We start from the raw sequence: 6803 nt of genomic DNA, 5'->3' as shown, positions 1-6803 counted from the left end.
TCATGATATATTAGGTTTAGGCTACTGCCACCGTCCATCAAGACTTGTGTGAAGTGATATCCGTCAATTACTGGGTCTAATACCAGGGCAGCCCATCCTGCGTGCCAGATACTTGCTGAGTAATCGTGATGGTCGAAAGTGATCGGTTGAGATGACCAGTGGCAGGACTTCGCGGTGACAGGCACTTGGGTATGTTTTCCTGGGAGTGCCGTGTTGTTTTTTCCCCTGATCACGTGTAACACGTTTACTGTTTTCACTTATGGTGGAAATTTCTTTTGTTCCGCCGTGTCTTGTTTGGGAGGCTCGTCCTCGTCTTCACTTGGTATATCCTCCCCCTTGTGTACGGCGTTGAGCTTGCCGGACTGCTTGAAGACCCAACATTCTCTGTCGGTATGATTAGCGGGTTTACCAGGGGTACTATGGATCTGGCATACTTGGTCCAGAATTTTGTTGAGGCTGGACAGTTCGTCCCTGGTGCCTTTAGGGGGAGGCTTTTGACCTGGCCGAGAGCTTTTGAATCCGGAATTTACTGTCGTGCCCTTCGTGCTATCTTCTTTAATCCGGCATTTGCTATTGCTGTTGCGTCGTGATTTCCCGTTTCCATCTCTAACTTCAGATGTACTGGGGTCACTGTTGCTGCATCTGGCTAGCCAGCTGTCCTCACCCGCGCAAAAGCGGGTCATGAGGTTTGTTAATGCGGCCATCGTTCTCGGCTTATTTTGGCCGAGGTGTCTCGCGAGCCATTCGTCGCGGACGCTATGCTTGAAAGCTGCCAAGGCTTCGGCGTCCGGACAATCAACAATCTGGTTCTTTTTAGTAAGAAACCTATTCCAAAGCTTTCGGGTTGACTCTCCGGGTTGTTGAGTTATATGACTCAGATCATCCGCATCCGGAGGTCGGACATAAGTCCCTTGAAAATTTGCCCGAAAGGCGTCTTCGAGCCCTTCCCAACTTCCAATGGAGCTTTCGGGGAGGCCTTTGAGCCAGTGACGAGCTGGCCCTTTGAGCTTGAGGGGTAAGTATTTGATGGCGTGGAGATCATCTCCTCGAGCCATATGGATATGAAGGATATAGTCCTCAATCCAAACCCCGGGGTCTGTTGTTCCATCGTATGCCTCTATGTTTACGGGTTTGAATCCCTCTGGAAATTCATGGTCCAGCACCTCGTCGGTGAAACATAGAGGGTGTGCGGCACCCCTGTAGCTGGGTGTACCGCGTTGTTCGGATATTTGTTGTGTTGCATTGTATGCTGGGGGGGCGCTTGCGTGGTCCATAGATGGATCTTGTTTCGCCGTCCTTTGGGTGCGAACCCTCGCCTGGGTCACGTGTTGTATTGTGAGCGGCGTTGTATGCCGCTCTGTGTTGGTGGAGGGGTCGTCTATCCGACCAGGTGGCTGCTTTTATATTTGGTTGTGGGGGGTCTGCGGCCTCCTCATCGAATTCGGGTAGCAGCTTCCGCTTTGGGTAGCTCTTAGAGGGGCGATTGTCGCCGTACCTTGCTGTAGTGTTGAGTATTTTGCTCCATCTGAATTGGAGTGTGTCTTGCGCGGCCTTGAGCCTTCGCTTCTGCTTTTTGAGGCTCCTCGCGGTGGCAACAAGCCTTTTACGGGCGTTCTGCTGCTCCGGGTGCCTGTCCGGCGTTATGTCGTCCGGACCATTATCCTTGATAGGGTTTGTTTCTTCGGTTTGATTATCCGGATTGCCGTTGTCCGACAGTGGTTCGCCCTGCTCCAGTGCTGGGTTTGTGTGATCGCTATTTCTGTCGAGGCGGGATTTGGGGCGGCGCTTGCGTCGCCGCTTTGACTGCTTTTCGAGGGAACAATCCTTCGGTGCGTCTCTTCCGCTCTTCGTCGTCATCTTTCTTTGCGTCCACCATGTATACGTCGTATGATGAGGTGGCATTCCTGGGCTCAATAGGCGCTGGTTCTTCATTGTCTCCTTCACCGGTGTCCATACCGTCAATGCCGTCGGAGTCGAAGTCGAGCATGTCGGTTAAGTCATCGACAGTGGCTACGAAGTGGGTGGTGGGTGGGTTTTGAATTTCTTCATCGTCCGTACCCCAACCTTGCTGACCGTAGTCCGGCCAGGGCTCTCCTGATAAAGAGAGAGACTTCAGTGACTTCAGGATATCGCCGAAAGGCGAGTGCTGAAAGACGTCCACGGCTGTGAACTCCATGATCGGTGCCCAATCGGATTCGATCGGCAGGGGCGCGGAGGGTTCGGAGTCCGGAGAAGAATCCGGCTCCATGGAGTCACGAGTCTCGCAGAGTACGGGGCTGGTGTTCGGCTCAATCGCCGTTTGGATCACAGCCCCCGAGGTGGCGTCCAACCGCCCATCCTCGATCGACGCGGTCGGCTCCGGACTAAGGGTCGGAGCCGATGCGGGTGCGGCCTCCAGGGCACTGTTCGGCGGCAGAGCTAGATCATGCTCGTCGTGACAGTGCGGCGCGCTCGGCAGTGGTTCGAATCCGTCGAAGATCAAGTCCCCGCGGATGTCAGCCATGTAGTTTAAACTTCCGAATCTGACCTGACGGCCAGGGGCGTAGCTTTCGATCTGCTCTAGATGGCCAAGTGAATTGGCCCGCAGTACGAAGCCGCCAAAGATGAAGATCTGTCCGGGGAGGAAGGTCTCACCCTGGACTGCATCGCCATTGATGATCATAGGAGCCATCGGGCCTGACGGCGACGGCACAGAGGAACTCTCAATGAAAGCACCAATGTCAGTGTCAAAACCGGCGGATCTCGGGTAGGGGGTCCCGAACTGTGCGTCTAGGCCGGATGGTAATAGGAGGAAAGGGACACGAAGTTTTACCCAGGTTCGGGCCCTCTCGATGGAGGTAAAACCCTACGTCCTGCTTGATTAATATTGATGATATGGGTAGTACAAGAGTAGATCTACCACGAGATCAGAGAGGCTAAACCCTAGAAGCTAGCCTATGGTATGATTGTTGATGTGTATGTTGTCCTACGGACTAAAACCCTCCGGTTTATATAGACACCGGAGAGGGTTAGGGTTACATAGAGTCGGTTACAATGGTAGGAGATCTGAACATCCGTATCGCCAAGCTTGCCTTCCACGCCAAGGAAAGTCCCTTCCGGACACGGGACAGAGTCTTCAATCTTGTATCTTCATAGTCCAGGAGTCCAGCTGAAGGTATAGTTCGGCTATCCGAACACCCCCTAATCCAGGACTCCCTCAGCGGGAGTTCAGGGTTTTGATTCAAATGGCAAAGGAATTCTTGGGCCTGTGCCGAGTAGTGGGCTGGCCAACAATCACAATACTCCAAAGTGTGCGAGATGCCTCTTAATGGGCCATACTCGTGCAGCCTGCTCTAATCGCATTTGCTGTTTGGGTTTGCAAAGGTTCGGGCCACATTGGGGCCAACTGCCCCAATACATCCCAAACTGGCCCCTCGCGAGATACACGTAATATTCCAAGGAAACAGACCGCATAGCTCACCAATCTGCAGTCAATCTCGCTCTCACTTCGGCTTACCAACCTTGATCTGGGCCCACCTATCAATCCCTCGGTGACGTTTTGAGCTCCAATTTCCTCTGCTTCCCGCTTCAGTCAAGCCACTCCACCGCCACCTCCTCCACCTCGTTCGGAGACAGCAGACCTCACCGCCATCCGCCATTCCGCCGTAGTAGCCATGACAAATTTCCCTTTGACCCACTCCCTTTCCTTCCTGCCGGACACCAGCCTATTCAATTTGATGGAAGACCAGTTCGTGTGCGGGTGGTTTGTGGTCACATCCACAGGAAGCACGAAAACCTAGCAATGGCGACGATCATCCCCATGCCAGCTAGAGAGGTTCACTTCACCAATGTAAGAGAAATCCTCTCTGAATTTCTTACTTTGCACAAGAGAGTAGGGTTTCAGAAGATCTCCAAGTGTCCGCTGGGACAGGCTTTTGGTCAGTTGCACAGTGTCTTTGACAGAAATGAGCTTGTGATGCAAAGACCTCACCGTTTTGATGATGTGCACATTATCTTTGAAAAACATGATGAGGGTATGAACTGGAGAATATATCACATCAACAGAGAGTGTTGGATTTTCATTGCGGGGTTTCATGCAGATCTGCGGAATATTACTGAAGTTCATGATGCAGTGATATCTTTTTAGCACCTTCATGGAATGGGATCAATAGCTCAACACTGATGTTGGTATTCTAGTTAAGATTAGGGTTGGGGAGTTGAAAGATATCCCCTCAAGCATTCTCCTTACTGGCACTAATGAATTCAGAGGGGATTCTTGGGCTTGTCTAGTGTCCATCTTGCAGCAGAGGCTGATTGAGGAAGGCCCAGGAGATGAGGAACCAGTTCCTGAAGGAGGAAATCCTCACCCAGCCCCAGACCAACCACATTTTTACCCCAATCATCCCACCTTCTTGGGCCAATCAATCAGCACCACATTGAGGAACACCACAACACCAATTGGAATCAAGAGGAGGAGCAGAACAACAATAATCAGGTTAATTTGGATCTGAACTTGGTTAATGTACCTGTCTAGTTGGCTCGTGACATTGGTCAATGGGGTCCTTGAAAGTGCGTTATATCGACTAGAGGGGGGTGAATAGGCGATTTTTAAAAATTCGTCACTGAGGAAATACTACTTGAGGAATTTGCTAAGTGATGAACCACAAGCAGCGGAATAAGTACTCAAGTGCATGCATAACAAGACAGAAGCATGGTCATCATGATGAATTGAAACATACACAGAGCACAGGTAGCGTGTAAACAGGATAAGCAGGCAGAAGACAAGATGACTGAAGAAATAGGATTGAAGAAATTGAGGAAGTCTTCAATCAAAGTCATCAAACAGTAATGACCAATTACTTCAACACATGAGCGAGGAAATGAAAGGGTTGAGGACATAGAACTAGTAGCTCAGTGAAGACAATGATTTGGTAGACCAGTTCCAACTGCTGTGATAGTTGTACGTCTGGTTGGAGCAGCTTGGTATTTAAACCAAAGGACACACAGTCCTTACTGTATTCTCCTTGAGCTAAGGTCACACAAACCTCGCCCAATCACTCGTGGTAAGTCTTCAAGTGACTTCAAAACCTTCACAGACTAGGTCACCCGGCGATCCACAATTCCTCTTGGATGCTCTAGACCTTGACGCCTAACCGTCTGGAAGATGCACAGTCTTCAAAGGTAACAAGTGTCGGTTACACACATGAACAGTCTCTTTAGTGATGCTCAATCACTTTAGGTTTTAGGTGTTGGGGTTTTGGGTTTTTCCTCATTGATGATTTTCTCTCAAATTCCTCGGAGGATGGGATGCTCTCAATGACAAGTGTCAGTTTCTCGCGGAGCAGCCAACCAACTAGTGGTTGTAGGGGGCTGCCATTTATAGCCAAGGAGCAGCCCGACATGATAAGACATAAATGCCCTTCAATGATATGACCATTAGGCGGATAAGATATTTGGGACAGCTAGCGCGTAGCACAACGATGGTCGGAAATTTGAGTTCTCAAATTCCTTAGGGATATCATGTTCCTCACTTGTAGGTAATCCGCACTGGCGAATTCCTAACTCCTTAGTCAGAACAAATTCCTCAGAGAACAGAAGATCTTCGTCTCTGTCACTGAAGAAGTTGACTGAACTGTATGAGATTTCCAAAAGGCTTTACTTGAAAGATTGGGTTGGTGTAGGATTTGAGATGAGCATCACTTGGAAATGTTTCCTTAGTTTTACCTTGACCTCCTTTAACAGTATGGTGTTTCCTATGACTCGAGAAAGAGAAAATGAAACTACGAAAACAAAAGTCTTCACGCTTCATAATCCTTGCATCAATATCAATGTCTTCAAGGTCACACCAATTTCCTCATTTTCAAAGTCTTCAAGAAAACCATAATCTTCAAATGAGGATATTCAGTTTTAGGGATCGACATTCATCAGATTTGTCAAACTCCTCAGAGACTTATATAACCTGTGTACACTCACAAACACATTAGTCCCTTAACCTATAAGTCTTCAATACACCAAAATCACTAAGGGGCACTAGATGCACTTACAGTCTCCCCCTTTTTGGTGATTGATGACAAATAGGTTATGTTTTCAACAGGGACAAACATATGAAGTGTACATACTGATATTGAGGAATTTGATTGCAAGATATAAAAGAACTCTGCTACCTCTTGAGCACTGCGTTGGTTTTCCCTTGAAGAGGAAAGGGTGATGCAGCAAAGTAGCGTAAGTATTTCCCTCAGTTTTTGAGAACAAAGGTATCAATCCAATAGGAGATCACGCTGAAGTCCCACGCACCTACACAAACAAATAAGAACCTCGCAACCAACGCGATAAAGGGGATGTCAATCCCTTCACGGTCACTTACGAGAGTGAGATCTGATAGATATGATAAGATAAATTTTTGGTATTTTTATGATAAAGAGAAACAAAAGATGCAAGTAAAATAAATAGCAAAGGAAATAACTAAGTATTGGAAGATTAATATGATGGAAGATAGACCCCGGGGTCATAGGTTTCAATAGTGGCTTGTCTCAAGAGCATAAGTATTACGGTGGGTAGACGAATTACTGTCGAGCAATTGATAGAATGAGCATAGTTATGAGAATATCTAGGTATGATCATGTATATAGGCATCACATCCGATACAAGTAGACCAAAATGATTCTGCATCTACTACTATTACTCCACACATCGACCGCTATCCAGCATGCATCTAGAGTATTAAGTTCAAGAGAACAGAGTAATGCTTTAAGTAAGATGACATGATGTAGAGGGATAAACTCATGCAATATGATATAAACCCCATCTTTTTATCCTCGATGGCA

Source organism: Triticum urartu, chromosome 7A, assembly GCF_056163025.1.
Source record: "Triticum urartu cultivar PI428250 chromosome 7A, HENAU_Tu73, whole genome shotgun sequence".
NCBI classification, from domain to species: Eukaryota; Viridiplantae; Streptophyta; class Magnoliopsida; order Poales; family Poaceae; genus Triticum; species Triticum urartu.
The sequence above is the reverse complement of the archived record's forward strand: the minus strand, read 5'-3'. Positions refer to the sequence as shown.